Raw genomic sequence first — 21859 nt, 5'->3', positions numbered from 1 at the left:
CTGTTGATTGTGTCCTGTGAAATGTTGTTCCACTCCTCTTCAATGGCTGTACAAAGTTGCTGGACATTGGCGGGAACTGGAGAACTCTGTCGTACTCGTCGATCCAGAGCATCCCAAACATGCTCAATGGGTGACATGTCTGGTGAGTATGCAGGCCATGGAAAAACTGGAAAATGTTCTGCTTCCAGAAATTATGTACACATCCTTGCGACATGGGGCCGTGCAATAACATGCTGAAACATGAGGTGATGAATGGCACGACAATGTGCCTCAGGATCTCATCACAGTATCTCTGTGCATTCAAATTGCCATCAATAAAATGGACTTGGGTTCGTTGTCCGTAGTTTATGCATGCCCATACCATAACCCTACCGCCATCATGGGCCACTCTGTTCACAATGTTGACATCAGCAAACCGCTCGCTCACACGACGCCATACACGCTATCTGCCATCTGCTTGGTACAGTTGAAACCAGGATTCTTCTTTGAAGTGTACAATTCTCCAGCATGCCATTGGTCATTGAAAGGGAGCATTTGCCCACTGAAGTCGGTTACGATGCCGAACTGCAGTCAGGTCAAGACCCTGGTGATGACGACGAGCACGGAGATGAGCTTCCCTGAGATGGTTTCTGACAGTTTGTGCAAACCCAGTCCGGGTGGCTGGTCTCAGATTGATCCCACAGGTGAAGAAGCCGGATGTGGAGGTCCTGGGCTGGTGTGGTTATATGTGGACATACTGCCAAATTCTCTAAAACGAAGTTGGAGGTGGCTTATGTTAGAGAAATCAACATTCAATTCTCTGGCAACAGCTCTGGTGGACATTTCTGCAGTCAGCCTGGCAGTTGCAAGCTCCCTCAAAACTTTTGTGGCATTGTGTTGTGTGACAAAACTGCACCTTTTAGAGTGGCCTTTTATTGTCCCCAGCACAAGGTGCACCTGTGTAATGATCATGCTGTTCAATCAGCTTATTGATATGCCACACCTGTCAGACGGATGGAATATCTTTGCAAAGGAAAAATGCTCACTAACGAGTGTAAATACATTTGTGCACACATTTGAGAGAAATAAGCTTTTTTGTGCATATGAAATATTTCTGGGATCTTTTATTTCAGCTCATGAAACACAGGACCAACACTTTACATTTATATTTGTGTTCAGTGTATATGCAGTGATACAGATCAAGTAATATACAGTTATTTTTTTCAGTTTTATTTACATGCACCAGAAAATGACAGCATTACATTTGGGATGATTAAAAAAAAGATTTTACATAAAGAGGTTTAAAAAGGGTTATATTACACGTGAAAACAGCGAAAATGCCAAGGTACAACCCCCCCCCCCCCCCATCACAGAGCTACACTTTCAGGTATTAATTAAACATTGTTGTGTTCCAATTGTCTAGTGTTGGATTGGTGAGCAGAGTTTCACGCTCCCGCCTCTTCCAGAATGTTGGATTCAATGTCGGACTCCTCCTCTGTAAAAATGTGACATTGATAATGCAATTAGTACTCACAAACAGTATCATAAAATAAAGAAGAAAACTGTGTGGTAGCTTCTACTTTTATAGTGCAGTGTAGTGTAGTATAGCATGCTGTAAGTCCTTGCCTATGATGTCATCTTCAGTGTCAAGCTCTTTGCAGGATAGTGGGATCCGGGCTAAGGCAGACAGTTTAGCTATAAAGACCTCTTCTGCCTCCTGATGGAGCAAACACAAAAATGCATTATGCAACTGTTGGTAAGGCTGCTAATTTACTGTTTTTTTCATAAATAGTTTGTTAACCATTAGTAAACTATATATCATTCTTCAAATAAAATGTTTGCCAACTCTTATGAACATTCTCTGCTTTCACATCTAAATGATCATAATCAAGAACCACAATGTCATTCAGGTTGTATAGAGTGGTTCTTACCTGTAACTGTCCTTTGAATTTCTCCATGTTTTTTTGCTGGGATAACTTCCTGCTCTCAAAGTTTCACACGCAACTTCCAGCTCCAAGTCATACTGTTCCAACATCCTCTTCTTCTGCAGTTCAACTCTATACAAGTATTGTTTGTAGTGTACAATGAAAAAGAGTGAGCCTTTCTCTGTATAATATATTCACAGTATCAGACCTGGATTCAAGTAATATTTGTTTTATTTAGCTTTTTTATGTGAACTTTAGCTGCACTTGATTGAGGTTGCCTGGCTGCAATGGAACCAATGGGAATACTCCGAAAAGTGCAAACCCTGCCCATCCCAGGCAGGCTCAATCAAACAAACACTCAGAGTATTTAACAAATACTATTTGAATCCAGGTCTGTACATACAGTATTTAATCAGCACATGCTTAAAATGTAGCCAGCTCATGTTTGTTTGTTGGCATGCCAAGACATAAGAGAGAATACGAAGGAATAAAATATGTTAACAGCAATTGATTAGTAGAGAAACAGTACCTCTGGTGAAACTCAGTGGACATGGGCTTTCTCCCCCAGTTGACCAGCTCCTTCAGCAGGGCCTTGTTAATCTGAGAGCTGCTCTCTCATTGTTTCCACCCCTTTGTGACAGTGACAGCCATATTAATTTAGGCCCAAATTCAATCAATCGAAGACGCGTGAGTTACATTACATTTTGAGTTATGCATACAGTGGCCTTTTCTCAATTGCATACTCCTTGCTTCCTCGCTCCTCGTCTCCTTCTCAAAACCAATTGTAAGAGACGGTCAGAGGGGAGGGACCTCTGGCTTTTTCATCCATTGAGTTTTGAGAAGGCAACAAGGAGAAAGGACGCAAGGATTATGCAATTGAGAAAAGGCCATAGTATCTCCAGTTAGGATTTAGCCCTTACAGACAGTGCGCTTACTCTGTCTGCATGAAACGCCCCCATTCAACTCAAATAGAGTAGAGTAGAATTAAGCAATAAGATAAGACACCTTGACTTTTTCCACATTTTGTTTCTTTACAGCCTTAGTCTAAAATTGATTAAATAAAAAACATCCTCAGCAATCTACACATAATACCCCATAATGACAAAGCGAAAACAGGTTTTTAGAAATGTTTGCAAATGTATAAAAAAATGTAAAACAGAAATACCTTATTTACATAAGTATTCAGACCCTCTGCTATGAGACTTTGAAATTGAGCTCAGGAACATCCTGTTTCCATTGATCATCCTTGAGATGTTTCAACAACTTGATTGGAGTCCACCTGTGGTAAAATCAACTGATTGGACATGATTTGGAAAGACACACATGTGTCTATATAAGGTCCCACAGTTGACAGTGCACATCAGAGCAAAAACCAAGCCATGAGGTCGAAGGAATTGTCCGTAGAGCTCTGAGACAGGTTTGTGTCAAGGCACAGATCTGGGGAAGGGTACCAAAAAATGCCTGCATCATTGAAGGTCCCCAAGAACACAGTGGCCTCCATCATTCTTAAATGGAAGAAGTTTGTAACCACCAAGACTCTTCCTAGAGCTGGCAGCCTCGGCCAAACTGAGCGGTTGGGGGAGAAGGGGGTTTGTCAGGGAGGTGACCAAGAACCCGATGGTCACTCTGACAGAGCTCCAGAGTTCATCTGTGGAGATGGGAGAATCTTCCAGAAGGACAACCATCTCTGCAGCACTCCACCAATCAGGCCTTTATGGTAGAGTGGCCAGACAGGAGACACTCCTCAGTAAAAGGCACATGACAGCCTGCTTGGATTTTGCCAAAAGGCACCTAAAGTCACTCAGACCTTGAGAAACAAGATTCTCTGGTCTGATGAAACCAAGATTGACCTCTTTGGCCTGAATGCCAGGTGTCACGTCTAGAGGAAATCTAGCACAATTCCTACGGTGAAGTATGGTGGTGGCAGCATCATGCTGTGGGGATGTTTTTCAGCGGCAGAGACTGGGAGACTAGTTAGGATCGAGGCAAAGATGAATGGAGATCGTTGATGAAAATCTGCTCCAGAGCGAGCTCAGACTGGGGCGAAAGTTCACCTTTCAACCGGACAACGACTCTAAGCACACAGCCAAGACAACGCAGGAGTGGCTTCGGGACAAGTTTTTGAATGTCCTTGAGTGGCCCAGCCAGAGCCTGGACTTGAACCCGATCAAACATCTCTGGAGAGACCTGAAAATAGCTGTGCAGGGATGCTCCCCATCCAACCTGACAGAGCTTGAGAGGATCTGCAGAGAAGATTGGGAGAAACTCCCCAAATATAGCCATCATACCCAAGAAGACTCGAGGCTGTAATCGCTGCCAAAGGTGCTTCAACAAAGGACTGGGTAAAGGGTCAGAATACTTATGTAACTGTAATATAATTTTTTATTTGTTTATAAATTTGCAAATAATTCTAAAAAACTGTTTTTGCTTTGTCATTATGGGGTATTGTGTGTAGCCCTTAGCCGTGGTATATTTGCCATATACCACAAACCCCCGAAGTGCATTATTGCTATTATAAACTGGTTACCAACGTAATTAGAGCAGTAAAAATACATGTTTTGTCATACCTGTGGTATACGGTCTGACATACCATGGCTGTCAGCCAATCAGCATTCAGGGCTCGAACCACCCAGTTTATAATATAATCTAGATCTCATCTCTGGCCCTGTTAGAGTGCTGCTGCTGAAGGCCCTTGGTGATGCCTTGGATCTGAGAGTAGTAACTGGTGACCAGAGCACTAAGCGAATCCCTGGTCACATATACACTCTGAGGCCACCACCGACAGCTGGCTCTACACATACACAAAGCATAAACAATGAGAATAGATCACATATCCCATCTATGGCAAAATGGGTGGTTATGAAAACACATATAGGCCTAGGTCACTTCTCATTTCTAGCTGGTTTTAGTCATTCAACTTTAATCCAAAATGATCACATGGGCCGTAGTTTTCCCTTGTCTGGCCTAGGGGGTAGGGACTAGGGCAGCATTTCCCAAACTCGGCCCTGGGGACCCTAAGGGGTGTGCATTTTGTTTTTTGCCCTAATACTACACAGCTGATTCAAATAATTAACTAAATGAATCAATCAAATGTTTTTTATAAAGCCCTTTTTACATCAGCAGATGTCACAAAGTGATTCTACAAAAACCCAGCGAGATATAGACGCACATCATCATCTCATCATCAAACTTTGATTATTTGAATGGGTTGTGTAGTGCTAGGGCAAAAACCAAAACGTGCACACCTTGGGGTCCCCAGGACCGAGTTTAGGAAACAGTGGCCGAGGGGTTGTTTCTGGATGAGGTCAGAGGATCTGGTACCTTCCTGCTGTGGTCAGGTTGGGGCGGGGAACTGGGAGGGTCCTGATCCATCTGCTGCCAGAGGCTCTGGCTGAGGGCGTGTCCCACCAGCAGCTGGACGTTGGCCTGCAGGAACTCCGCCTCCGTCTCCAGTTACCTGCTGAAAACGATGGCCAATTAGCTGCGTCTCCGGTCCCAGGTGCGTCTTGGCGATTCTAGCACTGAGATCCTGTTGGAAGGAGAGATGGAGACATAGGGAGGTGAGTGACAGAGCACAGTGACAAGGTGACAGGGACAACTTGACAGTCTCAAACAGAGCCATAGTTGGACGGAGTATAGCGAACATTAGGAACATCTTCCTAATATTGAATTGCACCCCCCCCTTTTGCCCTGAAAAGAGACTCAGTTAGTCGGGGCATGGTGTCTACAAGGTGTCGAAAGCATTCCAGTAGGATGCTGGTCCATGGTAACGCCAATGCTTCCCACAGTTGTGTCTAGTTGGCTGGATGTCCTTTGGGTGTTGGACCATTCTTGATACACACGGGAAACTGTTGAGCGTGAAAAACCCAGCAGCGTTGCAGTTCTTGACACAAATTGTTGCGCCTGGCACCTACTACCATACCCTGTTCAAAAGCACTTAAATATTTTGTCTTGCCCATTCACCCTCTGAACGGCACACATACACAATCCATGTTTCAATTGTCTCAAGACTTAAAAACCCTTATTTAACCTGTCTCCTTCCCTTCATTTACACTGATTGAAGTGGATTTAACAAGTGATATCAATATAGAGTCATAGCTTACACCTGGATTCACCTGGTCAATCTATGTCATGGAAATAGCAGGTGTTCTTAATGTTTTGTATACTCAGTGAATGCCTCTAAAGCAGTTTGTCAATTAGTTCCTAGGGGGATCTTAGAGTGTCCACTAACACACGTAATTCAACTAATCAAGGGCTAGGCAATTAGACATGTTTGCGCTGGAACAGAAATGTGCACCGCCTGGGAATGGCTTGAGAAACTCTGGACAAAACTAACGTCTTCATCTCCTTATGTTTTTGAAGGTCGTATTGTTGTAAGAAATAAATGGAACAAAAATGTAAACGCAAGATGGAACAATTTCAACGATTTTACTAAGTTACAGTTCATATAAGGAAATCAGTCAATTGAAATAAATGCATTAGGCCCTAATCTATGGATATCACATGACTAGGCAGGGGCGCAGCCATGGGTGGGCCTGTGGAGCCAACTCGCTGGGGAGCCAGGCCCAGCCAATCAGTACATTTTTAATACAGACAGAAATACTCCTCAGTTTCATCAGCTGGCGGGGTGGCTTGTCTCAGACGATCCCGCAGGTGAAGAAGCCAGATGTGGAGGTCCTGGGATGGTGTGGTTACAAGTGGTCTGTGGATGTGAGGATGGTTGGACAACCTGCCAAATTCTCTAAAACAACGTTGGAGGCGGCTTATGGTAGGGAAATGAACATTCAATTCTCTGGCAACAGCTCAGGTGGACATTCCTATAGTCAGCATGCCAATTGCACATTCCCTCAAAACTTGAGACATCTGTGGCATTGTGTTGTGTAACGAAACTGCACATTTTACAGTGGCCATTTTATTGTCTCTAGCACCTGTGTAATGATCATGCTGTTTAATCAGCTTCTTCATATGCCACACCTGTCAGGTGGATGGATTATCTTGGCAAAGGAGAAATACTCACTAAAAGGGATGTAGACAAATTTGTGCAGAAAATTTGAGAGAAATACGCGTATGGAAAATGGGACCAACAATTTACATTTTTGTTTATATTTTTGTTCAGTATAGTTTATTATTGTTGTAAGTGGAAGTGTTACTGGACCTGATGCTGAGCTTTGGTCTTTGTTGGGCTGACTGTTGCCTGGGTCTGGTTCACTAGAGCCAGTAGGGACCTGAAGTCACTCTGAGACAGCACCTTGAGCTTGGACAGCCTCATCTCCTTCAGGACCCTCAGGCAGAAGTGTCTGGCCAAAAGTGCTTCTGCACCGCAGCCAGCAGTAATTACTGTTTATTCTCGATCAACATCCCCTCGTGGCTGGGATAGAATAGAACAGGATAGTGATAGGTCAATATGTCCACATGCATATCTTGTCATTGATTTCAAAGACACTGAATCATATAATGTACATTAAACACACTTAAACATATTGTATTAAATCTATTAAGTTGTCAATGATGAATATTCTATTATATACTTTGGCACACCTGCCAGGCAAAAGCATGGATTGATGTGGCTCCCTGGTTCACCTGTGGCCTCCCGAGTGGTGCAGTGGTCTAAGGCACTGCATCTCAGTTTCAAACTACAGTCCCTGGTTCGAATTCAGGCTGTATCACATCTAGCTGTGATTGGACGGCGCAAGGTTGGCCCAGCGTCACCAGGGTAGGCCATCATTGTAAATAAGAATTTGTTCTTAACTGACTTGTCTAGTTAAATTTAAAAAATAATAATACATTCAGCACGTACCTCTGTCTGACCACCATGCCTCTGAGGATCTTCAACTGCTGTTCATCTAGGTGTCTGAGGAAGGCCAGGGCCACCTCCTCACACCATACCAACAGCGGGTCAAACAGAAATATAGTATTAAAACCAGGGGTGTATTCATTAAGGCAGAAAGTAGCAAAACGTTTTATAATGGAAAGCAAAAACATGTGGTTCTTATTGGTCCAGGTATTCTCTCCCTGTTTCACTCCGTTTTCTTCAGTTTGGTACCTAATGAATACGACCCATGATGAGATAAACCTGGGGCCTGTTCAGTAGACTGTAACGTTACAGAACGTCCAGATAGAAATGTATTGAGCAGAAAGGATGTCTGTCAGGTAAAATAAGAAATTGAGTCAGCTCTATTCATTACATTTCTAGGTCTGGAAGAATTCCTACCTGTCCATCTTGTTCCAGCTGAGCCCGTAGGCCCTCCAGTTGCCGTTTGGCATTGGCCTCTGCCTGCTGCAGCAGTGCAGCCAGGTCACCGTCTTGATCCAACCATAGCCTCTGATCCTGGTCTGGCATGATGCCTCTGGAGATACAAAAGCATGGGTGATATACCATGAGAAATAAGAAAGACCAGTGCTACAAGGCGAATGCTGACTGCTTGGGGCTATTGGCTAGGATATATCAATAGACAAAAACGAGGGGACTCCTCAACCTCTTTGACCAGGTAGAATGAAGTAAACAGTACAAAACACACACAATAGGTTGGGTGGTGTCATGTAAAAATCTTCCCAGCGCGAAATAGTTCCCAATCGTTCTGATTGTGTTGCGACTATGATGTCATGTTGTCATATTGTGACGTTAGGTGGGTGCTACATGAAATATACTATATATACAAAAGTATGTGGACATTCCTTCAAATTAGTGGATTTGGTTATTTCAGCCATACCCGTTGCTGACAGTTGTATAAAATCGAACACACAGCCAGCCATGTGTCATGACTGTCCTGTAAGGATCCAAATAGGTCAGATCAGCTTGGCAACAAATTACTTCCAGCAGACCCTCTCTCACCCACAGAGGGGGGAGAAGGGAACTGGTGGGAGTTGACAGCTCACACCCTGTTGTAAATCAAGGACAGAACATTCACCTATCTCCCTCTCCAATGATCACCACAGGAATGTGCCTTTGTTTCAGACACTTTTCCCGCCAAAACTCTAACACGTTGTGGGGAATGGTCAGAGGCGATCTAAAGAATAATAATAATGTCATTTCGGTTGTTATTTTGTGATGTCATTAAAAATGTTATAAAGGATATACTGTAACTTGAAAAGTATACACACTATAAGTGTGAAGTGTCCTTCTGATGCATTGAGCATGAAATATGAAAAATGATGAGTGTTTTTGTTAAGAGAGGGATGTGATTTTAGAAACTATAAGAGGAAATTGTTTCTATAACTTTGTTCAAGTAAGTATTCACCGCCCCCTTGAGTGAGGTCAGAGAGTGTGTCAGCCTGACGGAACCGCCCTTTTGAATGAACTGTATAAAAAAATGGGTTAAGAATAAACATATCAGACTAGAAAGACGTGGAGCTGCAGCTCACATCCAAAGTGGTTCGAACTCAATCTCAACGCGAGGTAGAGACGATAAAGTCACCTCCCGGACAATCACTGGTACTGCTGATTAGCTGTCTTAAGTAAAGTATCTAGAGAAGCAAATTTAAGTGGGACCATTCTACTACTCTTCTCAAATCACCTTAGTATGTTATTCTCATCACCCTGAGAACCATCGACACGGCTGGCTAGCCTATCTTCAAATAAGCATCTTCCAGAGCGAATGGAAGTAGAATAAACTCTGTCACCGGATACCGGACGACAGCAGAGGCTGAACTCCATTTCCAAGGCGGCCTGGTTCCGACAGAAATACACGAAGAACCAAGGCATTTACATGTAAATACATTCATGATTTCTTACTCCAAATGGGCGGTGGTTCGTGTGCAAAGTATATGATTACTGTGAGAGTAGTTTCTAAACGTACCAAAGTACTATGTCTCTGTCCCTCTCTGCCCCCCTCTTTTGTAACAAGCTGCCATATTGTGTCAGTCCACTAGTGACCTGTTTCTAATGTATTAAGTGTGTATGTTTATCCTGTGTTACCATTTAGTTAGCTAGTAAATAAATAATTAAACCAATTTGTGTAGTACTGAATCATAAGTAAGGCTCGGGTTTTTGCAGATACAGGTTTTTGCAGATACTGTTCAGAATGATGATATGATACAAGGTTATGATTAATAAGTTGACTGTTTATGGATGTGATAAGACCTTTAGAGTCTTTAAAGAACTGCTCTCATGGTGCTCCAAATTCGAATGAGTTAATTGTTACATGATTAATTTAATCGGGTAACAATTAAAAAGTTAGTTGATTAGATAAATAACAGATTAATGAAAGTAAAGTCACAACACATGCAATCTCCCTAGACAAACATTGTCAGTAGAATGGCCTTCCTGAAGAGCTCAGTGACTTTCAACGTGGCACCGTCATAGGATGCTACCTTTCCAACAAGTCAGTTCAGCAAATTTCTGCTGTGCTAGAGCTGCCCCCAGTCAACTGTAAGTGCTGTTACTGTGAAGTGGAAATGTCTAAGCGCAACAACGCTCAGCCACAATGTGGTAGGCCACACAAGCTCACAGAACAGGACCGCCGAGTGCTGAAGTGCGTAAAAACCATCTGTCCTCGGTTGCAACACTCACTACCGAGTTCCAAACTGCCTCTGGAAGCAACAACAGCACAAGAACTATTAGTCGGGAGCATCATAAAATGGGTTTCCATGGCCGACCAGCTGCAAACAAGCCTAAGATCACAATGCGCAATGCTAAGCATCGGCTGGAGTGGTGTAAAGCTCACCGCCATTGGACTGGAGTGATGAATCAAGCTTCACGATCTGTCAGTCTGAAGGACAAATCTGGGTCTGCCGGATGCCATTAGAACGCTACCTGCCCCAATCCATAGTGCCAACTATAAAGTTTGGTGGAGGAATAATGGTCTGGGGCTGTTTTACATGGTTTGAGCTAGGCCCCTTAGTTCCAGTGAAGGGAAATCTTAATGCTACAGCATCTAAACAATTCTGTGCTACTAACTTTGTGGAAGGTCCTTTCCTGTTTCCGCATGACAATGCCCTGTGCACAAAGCAAGGTCCATACAGAAATGGTTTGTCAAGATCGGTGTGGAAGAACTTCACTGGCCTGCACAGAGCTATGGCCTCAACCCCATAAAACAGGTTTGTGATGAATTGGAACACCGACTGCGAGCCAGGCCTAATCGCCAACATCAGTGCCCAACCTCACTAATGCGCTTGTGGCTGAATGGAAGTAAGTCCCCACAGCGATGTTCCTACATCTAGTGGAAAGCCTTCCCATAAGAGTGGAGGCTGTTATAGCAGCAAAGGGGGGATTAACTCCATATTAATGCCCATGATATTGGAAGGAGATGTTCAACTGAGCAGATGTCCCCATACTTTTGATCATGTAGGGTACCATTAATGACAACCTACCCTCCAAAGACCCCAGACTGCCTCTGCCACTCTGCTGCAGCTCCAAGTCACTGCACTGTTCTGCTGTTTCAGAATATTTTTTTATTTAACTAGGCAAGTCAGTTAAGAACAAATTCTTATTTACAATGACAGCCTAGGAACAGTGGGTTAACTGCCTTGTTCAGGGGCAGAACAACAGATTTTTACCTTGTCTGCTCAGGGATTCAATCTAGCAACCTTTACAGTTACTGGCCCAACACTCTAACCACTGGCTACCTGCTCTTGATACAACTGGAGAGGAAAATGTAACTGTTAAACCTGGAGCATGCAGCTATCAGGAGCAATTAACAATGTAATGTAATGAGACTGGATAACTGTTATAGACTTACACAGAGGTGGCACTCATCCAAAGTAGACTTTATAGTGAAGTGATTGAATAGATCAACGTGAAAAGTAGTTTACTACTACTATTGTTGTGGCGCTGGACACATGACGGAACAAATGAGCCTACTAAAAGAGAGATATTGACCTTCACAAATTCCTGTGGGTCACTGTGAGTCTGTGCAGAATCCAAGACACGGCTTCTCTCCTTTGCTTGACTCCTCAAGAGCTTCTTCTTCTTGGAGTCGATCTTCTTGCAATTTTCATACTCAAGCTCCTTGGTCTTTACCCCTGCATTCTGTATCAAAAATGAAGTTACATGTAGTTTTGATCACAATGCTACTACACTAAGTTGCTGATTCGGCACAGAATATGACCAGTTTAACACAATTCACTTCATTCTTCTGTGTATCATTATGCACTTACCATTTATAGTCGAGTAGTACATTTCATTACTACAAATGTACTTATGAAGGGGCGGCAGGTAGCCTAGTGGTTAGAAGAACATTGGGCCAGTAACCGGAAGGTAGCTGGATCGAATCCCAGAGCTGACAAGGTAAAAATCTTTTGTTCTACCCCTGAGCAAAGCACTGTTTCCTAGGTGCCGTGGATGTCGATTAAGGCAGCCCCCGCACCTCTCTGATTCAGAGGGGTTGGGTTAAATGTGGGAGATACATTCAGTTGAACAACTGACTAGGTATCCCCCTTTCCCTATGTCAAAACTGTATTACTATACAATTATATTTTATTTTGGTTTGCATTGGTGACTAATCACTTGAGACTTCCATACATTTATTTGATTCAATCTTGTTAGCAATGGAGAAGAGGCCGTAAAATAGGCTATTTTAAGACACCAGTTCATTTAAGATGAGGAACTAGGCCACATAATACTGAAAGATTGCCACCATATTCCTCAGGAGGGACGTCCAGCAGGGTATTACAGAATTACACAACTTCCCAGTGGGCATAACTGGTTGCAAAGACGTCATTATGACACTATGTTCCAAATTCTACCCTCTGGGCACTGATTTCACATGAACTAGAATGCTAATCTACTACACTCTTTTGTTAAAAACACACACCAGTTTCGTTGCTTCACCGGTTGGCTATTTGGAGTTGGTGGCCCACGGGAACAATAATGTGTCAGGAATCCCACGGTTAGCAGTGCACTTACAGATGAACAAAAAACGTGTGTGTGTTTGTGTTTGTGTGTGCGCATGCTCCTGCGAGTATGCATCTGTGTCTGCGTCATGAGTCACCTTCACTGCAGTGCTGGAGCCCATCGGTCAGGGCAGCTTGCAGCTCGGCCAGGGTCTTCTCCATGGTGGCAAAGGTCAGGTGTCCGTCACTGTTCAGCTGCTCTAGTCCTCGGGCCACTAGGCCCTGTCTGAGGGATGCCTCCTGCCGGAGCAGGGCCTGCTAGGCCCACAGCACACCCTTCAGCTCCTCCCACCACAGCAGCTTCTCCTGTATCCTCTGGGAGAGCCGGTGGGAAGAGAGATATGGATCTAGAAACAAGCCTTACCGCCTTGGCATTGCTTTTGTTTTTGCAATGTCTTTGGGGTCTAGTTCGGGTTACAGTATAAGCACTTTGTGACAACTGCTGATGTAAAAAAGACTTTATGAATAAATTTGATCAAATTTAAATTGACTTGTGTAGCTAGATCTGAGAAGCCTATAATACTGGATACGTGCATGCCATACCTAGAGCGGGTCAAACAAACAGTATTAAAAACAGGGATGTATTCATTAAGGCACACTGTAGCAAAATGTTTTATAATGGAAAGCAAAAACAAGTGGTTCTTATTGATCAAGTCCAGGTTATCCCTCCTTGTTTCAGTCCATTTTCTTCAGTTTGGTACCTAATGAATACGACCCATGATGAGTGAAACCTGGGGCCTATACAGAAGACTGCAACGTTACAGAACGTCCAGATAGAATGTATTGAGTAGAGATGATGTCTCTCCCTTATTTTGACTCATTCTTACAGTATCTCACCTTCATGTCTGCGGCCTGAGTCTCAGTCAACTGGTTTTCCACCAATAGGAGACAGTGGATGAGGGTGTGGATAACATCCTGGGCCTCATTTCTAGGGAGAATACTGGACCTGCCCAGCAGTCTCTGGCAGAAGGCCTCCACCTGTTTGCTAAAGCCCTTTGTCTGTGGAGCGACACATACAGTACTTACAGTTTCCCACCAAACTTTAAGATATTTTTCTGAAAAAAATTCCCACAAACTTTAAGATGTATTTTTAAAAGTTTCCCCATAAACTTAATTCCCCCCATTTTAAATCACGTCGTACTTGCCTGAGCAAGAAATATGGTTCAGATTTGGCGTTTCTGTCACGTCCTGACCAGCAGAGGGAGTAATTGTATTAGTTTTGGTCAGGATGTGGCAGAGGGTTTGTGTTTTTGTATGTATTTCTATGTTCTGTCTAGTTTAGTTTTCTATGTTTAGGCTTGGGTGTTGGACTCTCAATTGGAGGCAGGTGTTTCTAGTTGCCTCTGATTGAGAGTCCTATAATTAGGTGTGTGTTTGGTTTGGGTTTTGTGGGTAGTTGTTTTTGCATTGCTTTTAGTATAGCCTGCAAGACTGTTGTACTGTCGTGTTTTTTCATGTTCAGTAATAAATAACAATGATGAGCACGCAACCCGCTGCGCCTTGGTCCATTCCTGATGACAAATGTGACAGAACTACCCACCATACCAGGACCAAGCAGCGGAGGAATTCTGGCGAGGACTGGGGAAAACGGCGGGTAAGGGAGCCCGAGAGGCAGCCCCAATTGTTTTTGGGGGGGGCACAAGGGCTCTTTGGTGGAGCGAGATTGGAGACCCAGGCCAGCTCCCCGTACCCTTTTTGGACAGAGACAGACTGGACAGGTCCCGTGCTTTGGGGTAGGTGCTGTGGTGAGGCCTGGTATTTTCAGGCCGGTATGCGCAGTACCAGCGCCCCGCATGTGCCAGGGGAGAGTGGGCATCGAGCCTGAAGGGGTGATGCCAACCCTGCGCTCGAGACCGCAAGTGCGCCTCTACGATCCAGCGTTTCCTGCTACACGCACTAGCCTTGAGGTGCGTGTCTCCAGGCTGGCACGTCCTGTACCAGCCCCACGTATCAGGAATCTAGTGCGTCAGCCCAGCCTCGCCAGTCTGGGGCCGCCCGAGTGGCCCGCCTGTCCTCCGGCCCAGCCCGAGTGGCCCGCCTGTCCTCCGGCCCAGCCCGAGTGGCCCGCCTGTCCGGCGCAGCCATCGGCGCCACCTAAGTGGGCGACGCAGACGGTGGAGCGAGGTCCACGTCCCGCACCTGAGCCGCCTCCTATATAGGTGGGTTGGGGAGGGGGGGTGTAGCACAGTGCTGTCGTGGACGGCAGCCACCCTCCCTTCCCTCCCTTTAGTTTAGGGGGATATTTTTTTTGTTGTTTGGGGGTTTTTGTCTTTTCTTTTAGGTACAGTCGGGGTCTGCACCTTTAGGTTGGGGGGGGGGTACTGTCACGTCCTGACCAGCAGAGGGAGTAATTGTATTAGTTTTGGTCAGGATGTGGCAGAGGTTTTGTGTTTTTGTATGTATTTCTACGTTCTGTCTAGTTTAGTTTTCTATGTTTAGGTTTGGGTGTTGGACTCTCAATTGGAGGCAGGTGTTTCTAGTTGCCTCTGATTGAGAGTCCTATAATTAGGTGTGTGTTTGGTTTGGGTTTTGTGGGTAGTTTTTGCATTGCTTTTAGTATAGCCTGCAAGACTGTTCTACTGTCGTGTTTTTTTTCGTGTTCACTAATAAATAACAATGATGAGCACGCAACCCGCTGCGCCTTGGTCCATTCCTAACGACAGATGTGACAGTTTCAATTTGTATAATGTGAATTACATACTATGCGTGTTGAAAGGTTTGATTGTGCTAGTCTACTTGGGTACCATTTGAAGGCCGCGCTCCAATAGGTCTTTCTGGGTTCTTTTGCGTCTCCTCCAGACTACAAGTGTCTGAACTTAGATCTTTGTTACTCTAAGGCAAATAGCCTGGTTGACAGTTCTTTCTTCAATGCATCCAGTTCCTACAATGACAAGAGAGAAATATCACTAAAGAGACAATCCTTATTTCAGAATGTAAACATACAGTGGCAAGAAGTACGTGAACCCTTGGGAAATACCTGGATTTCTACATAAATTGGTCATAAAACTTGATCTGATCTTCATCTAGGTCACAACAATAGACAGTCTGCTTAAACTAATAACACACAAACAACGTTTTATATGTTTTCATGTCTTCATTTAACACATTGTGTAAACATTCACAGTGCAGGCTGGGAAAAGTATGTGAACCCTCCTTTGGCAGCAATAACCTCAACCAAACGTTTTCTGTAGTTGCAGATTAGACCTGCACAACGACCAGGAGGAATTTTGGACCATTCCTCTTTACAAAACTGTTTCAGTTCAGCAATATTCTTGGGATGTCTGGTGTGAACTGCTCTCTTGAGGTCATGCAACAGCATCTCAATCAGGTTGAGGTCAGGACTCTGACAGGGCCACTACAGGTGTATTTTCTACTGTTGAAGCCATTCTGTTGCTTCACCCAACTTCTGTTGAGCTTAAATTGGCAGATAGCCTAACATTCTCCTGCAAAATATCTTGATGAACTTGAGAATTCATGTTTCTGTCAAGGATAGCAAGCTGTCCAGGCCCTGAGGCAGTAAAGCAGCCCCAAACCATGATGCTCCCTCCACCATACTTTACAGTTGGGATGAGGTTTTGATGTTGGTGTGCTGTGCATTTTTTTCTCAACACAAGGTGTTCCTTCAAAACAACAACTGCAGTTTCATCTGTCCACAGAATATTTAGCCAGTAGCACTGTGGAACATCCAGGTGCACATCAGACGTGCAGAAAGGTTTTTCTTGGACAGCAGTGGCTTCTTCCGTGGTGTCCTCCTATGAACACCATTCTTGTTTAGTATTTTACGTATCGTAGACTCGTCAACAGAGATGTTAGCACATTCCTGAGATTTCTGTAAGTCTTTAGCTGACACTCTAGGATTCTTCTTAACCTCAATGAGCATTCTGCGCTGTTCTCTTGCAGTCATCTTTGCAGGAGGGCCACTCCTAGGGAGAGTAGCAACAGTGCTGAACTTTCTCAATTTATAGACAATTTGTCTTACCGTGGACTGATGAACATCAAGGCTTTGAGAGATACTTTTGTAACAATTTCCAGCTTTATGCAAGTAAACAAGTCTTAATCTTAGGTCTTCTGAGATCTCTTTTGTTCGAGGCATGGTTCACATCAGGCAATGTTTCTTGGGAATAGAAAACTCAAATTTTGTGAATGTGTTTTATAGGGCAAGGCAGCTCTAACCAACATCTCCAATCTGGTCTCATTGATTTGACTCCAGGTTAGCTGACTCCTGACTCCAATTAGCTTTTGGAGAAGTCATTAGCCTAGGGGTTCATATACTTTTCCCAACCTACACTGTGAATGTTTAAATTATGTATTCAATATAGACAAGAAAAATACAATCATTTGTGTGTTATTAGTTTAAGCACACTATATTTGTCTATTGTTGTGACTTAGATGAAGATCAGATCAAATTTGATGACCAATTTATGCAAAAATCCAGGTAATTCCAAAGGGTTCACATACTTTTTCTTGCCACAGTATATCAAGATTTTGACAGAGATTCCTTCCTACCCTTTCCTGCAGGAGAAGACATTGATGTAAAAATCTGAATCCTTTTTATCTTGGAAACCGTCCGATGAGTATAATTCTGATAATTTAGAGAAAGAGCTACCACAAGGAAACAGGAGAAGTAAGGGAGATATCGTCTTGAGATTTTGACCCACCAACATTTGACACATGCTCAGTGACCCGAGCCTACCAGACGAGCTAAATAACTTCTATGCTCGCTTCAAGGCAAGTAACACTGAAACATGCATGAGAGCATCAGCTGTTCCAGACGACTGTGTGATCATGTTCTCCGCAGCTGATGTGAGCAAGACCTTTAAACAGGTCAACATTCACAAGGCCGCAGGGCCAGGCGGATTACCAGGCAGTGTACTCTGAGCATGTGCTGACCAACTGGCAAGTGTCTTCACTGACATTTTCAACCTCTCTCTGTCTGAGTCTGTAATACCAACATGTCTGAAGCAGACCACCATAGTCCCTGTGCCCAAGAACACTAAGGTAACCTGCCTAAATGACTACAGACCCGTAGCGCTCACGTCTGTAGCCATGAAATGATTTGAAAGGATGGTCATGGCTCACATCAACATCATTATCCCAGAAACCCTAGACCCACTCCAATTTGCATACTGCCCCAACAGATCCACAGATGATGCAATCTCTATTGCACTCCACACTGCCCTTTCCCACCTGGACAAAAGGAACAACTGTGAGAATGCTATTCATTGACTACAGCTCAGCGTTCAACACCATAGTGCCCTCAAAGCTTGGCAGGGGCGGCAGGTAGCCTAGTGGTTAGAACATTGGGCCAATAACCGAAAGGTTGCTGGACCGAATGCCCAAGCTGAGAAGGTAAAAATCTGTCCTTCTGCCCCTGAACAAGGCAGTTAACCCACTGTTCCCTGGTAGGCCGTCATTGTAAATAAGAATTTGTTCTTAACTGACTTGCCTAGTTAAATAAAAACTACGCTAAGGACCCTGGGATTAAACACCTCCCTCTGCAACTAGATCCTGGACTTCGAGCACCCCCCCCCCATTCTCATCGACGGGGCTGTAGTGGTGCAGGTTGAAACTTCAAGTTCCTTGGCATTCCCATCACCAACAAACTGACATGGTCCAAGCACACCAAGACAGTCATGAAGAGTGCACGACAAAACCTATTCCCCCACAGAAGACTGAAAAGATTTGGCATGGGTCCTCCTCAAAAGGTTTTGCAGCTTCACCATCGAGAGCATCCTGACGGGTTGCATTACTGCCTGGAATGGCAACTGCTCGGCCTCCGACCGCAAGCCACTACAGAGGGTAATGCGTACGGCCCAGTACATCACTGGTGCCAAGCTTCCTGCCAACCAGGACCTCTATACCAGGCGGTGTCATGGGAAGGCCCTAAAAATTGTCAAAGACTCCAGCCACCCTAGTCAAAGACTGTTATCTCTGCTACCGCACGGCAAGCGGTACCGGAGCACCAAGTCTAGGTCCAAGAGGCTTCTAAACAGCTTCTACCCCCAAGCCATAAGACTCCTGAACATCTAATCAAATGGCTACGAAGACTATTTGCATTGCCCCCCCCCCCTTCTACCCTGCTGCTACTCTCTGTTATTATCTACGCATAGTCACTTTAATAACTCTATCTACATTTACATATTACCTCAATTACCTCGACACCGGTGCCCCCGCACATTTACTCTGTACTAGTACCCCGTTTTTAGCCCCACTATTGTTATTTTACTGCTGCTCTTCAATTATTTGTTATTTTTATCTCTTACTTTTTTATGTATTTTCTTAAAACTGCATTGTTGGTTAAGGGCTTGTAAGTAAGCATTTCCCTGTAAGGTCTACCTGTTGTATTCGGCACATGTGACAAATACATTTTTATTTGATTTGACATTGCATAGCAAGTATTATCGATAGAAATGCACAAAAAAAGCTTATATCATGTCCTATAATGCTATATGGGGATATAATAGGCATAAGTGCATTCATAACACATTATGAATATTTGGCTTAGTTTGGTAAAACAGTAGGATAAATACACATGTAGGTAGAGTCCATTCTTGCTTTTTTTCTCCTTTTCTTTTAAGAGCTTTGTCACAACAGACCAGTCAGTCAATGCATTATGAACAGTTAGCATTATAAATTGTTTGCAAGTGTGTGATGAAAGAAAGAGGTCACCCAGCACACATTTCTCCTCCAGGACCTGTGAACAGTGTTGCTGCACGTTCCTGCAGAGCCAGACAGTATAGGCAGATCCTGCACTCAAATCTACAATGATAACAGCTACACTAGAAACACAGCTTGTACTTACAGTAGAATGCATTAAAGGTACTCAGAAATATGACATCATCATACACAGCTACAACTTTGATGATCCAGTCCAAGGGATACTTTATCTACATTAAAGTGAGGATTGTCTATACACTCTTAAACACCCCATGGGAGAAACCTTTGAGTAACCCTTTTGGGTTCCATGTAGAAACCTTTCAACAGAGGGATGTACATGGAACCCAAAAGGGTTCTCGCATATGGATAGCCAAATAACCTTTTTTGATCCCTTTTTTCTAAGAGTGTAGACTGATTTCAAGGTAAGAAAACACACATCTTAATATGTAATTTCTCTGAATTATTCCTTTAACTGAATATCTATCTGTCCTGGTCATGGCTCAGTGACTCCGCTAGAGTCAGATGAGGACACTCCGTTGGGGAGGATGGGAAGCTTGGAGTGCTCGTGCAGCGATGGGATGGAGGCTCCATCCGCTAAGGGCTGTCGTTGGGAATTGACATTAAAGGGACAGTTCGCATCAAAGTCAAAGTTTGCCAGATGTATTCAGTCCTATTTAATGCGGTCTTAAAATGAAAAGTTCAGCCATAGACTGCTTTCAAGGAAAGGGAAGAAATATTGAAATATGTATTTGTGCTGAACTATCCCTTGAACCCCATCCCATGCTCTTGGAATGAAGGCAAACTTACATTCCAATTAGGGTTACAATCTGGATAGATTTGGTTAGAACCTTTTATAGCTTCTGTGGTATGAAGTCTGTAACATAAACAGATATCCCAAGTGGCATAGCGGTCTAAGGCACTGCATCTCAGTGCTAGAGGCCTCACTACAGACCCTGGTTTGATCCCAAGCTGTATCACAACCAGCCAGGTTCGGGAATCCCATAGGGCGGCGCACAATTGGCCCAGCGTTGTCCGGGTAGGCCGTCATTATAAAATAAGAATTTGTTCTTTACTGACTTGCCTAGTTAAATAAAGGATCTTACTCTGTATTTCTGGTTGATGGGGTACACCACCTTTGCCCGTGATGCAAAAGCAGCCACATCGCTGTTCATGGGTGGCTTCTTCTTTTCCTGGTAAATTAATTAACACAGTGAATTGTTATGGAAAGTCAATGAAAGCCAAATCAGCTTTTATTTACACATACTGTATGTTATGGTTTCGTTTTTTTAAACAACAAACACTTGTTCTCATTTGAAGCTGACGTTTATCTCAATCTCTTCTTGCTGACACAGTCACTTTGGTTGTTCTCCCTATCCCGGTCGTCTCCCTCAAACAGTCTTCTGGCATCATAGTCCTGGTGGAAAGGAAGACAGTTCAACTATCAGTGCATAGATTATATGAATATGGAAAGGGGATACCTAGTCAGTTGATCAACTGAATGTATACAACTGAAATGTGTCTTCGCATTAAACCCAAGCCCTCTGAATCTGAGAGGTGCGGAGGGCTGCCTCAATCAACATCCACGTCTTCAGCGCCCAGAGAACAGTGGGTAGGTAGCATTTCGCTGCACCCGCTATAACATCTGCTAAACATGCGTATGTGACCAATACAATTAGATTTTAAGTGCCTTGTTCAGGGGCAGAACGATAGATTTTTACCGGGTGTATTCAAAAGGACGACTCCAGACTTTACGTTGTTAAACAGTTGCAACGCATTGGTTGAAATAGTGCTAATATTACATTGATGTTTGCCAAATAGTGCGCTTATGACTGCACTGTTATTGAATATTGCTGTTAGTATTCTCAGTGCAGTATTTGGCCATTTCAACCAACGTGCTATGACACAAACTAATAATAATCACCTTTACAAACTTACTTGTCGAGTTAGAAGCATAGGCTTTAGGTAAAACACATACAGAAGGGCTGCTGCTATGATTCCAGAAAACCCCCGCACACATATCCTGTACATATGTGCAAATATTCGGCAAACGGAACCAAGACGTCATTGGAGCATTCAGTAATCATATCCTGGTCGTTCATTTTTGGGATAATTCCCTGGTGCAATGGAAGAAAATAGCCGAAAAACGCGCATTTCTCCAGAAAAAAAAGATTTTAGGCTATGTCTGAAAGAATGAATCAGGACAACAACTCAAACTGATCATGGATAAAAATCGCACAGCATTGCGCTACAGAAAACAACCCTAAAAGTTACTTCTAAAATCTTTTTATGGTAGAGAAAGTAATAACTTGAGGTATGACACAGCAAATAACAAAACAACAATATACTAAGGCACCAAGGTTACAAAGTAACTTTTTTTTTGATTAACAGTCGGTGTTTCACAGATGGTGTATTCAACCAATCATTGAACAGATTTGATGATACGCACGTTTAGGGGTGGAGCTTGTCAT

The 21859-nt window shown here is 43.7% G+C and overlaps 1 pseudogene; it reads right to left on the bottom strand.

The window, feature by feature from the left end:
• Positions 1 to 1424: 1424 nt before the first annotated feature.
• On the bottom strand, positions 1425 to 21764 carry LOC106583582 (ellis-van Creveld syndrome protein homolog; annotated as a pseudogene).
• Between the last annotated feature and the right edge of the window lie 95 nt (positions 21765 to 21859).

This window comes from Salmo salar, chromosome ssa22 (genome assembly GCF_905237065.1).
Source record: "Salmo salar chromosome ssa22, Ssal_v3.1, whole genome shotgun sequence".
Lineage (NCBI taxonomy): Eukaryota > Metazoa > Chordata > Actinopteri > Salmoniformes > Salmonidae > Salmo > Salmo salar.
This window is presented reverse-complemented; position numbering and strand designations above follow the sequence as displayed.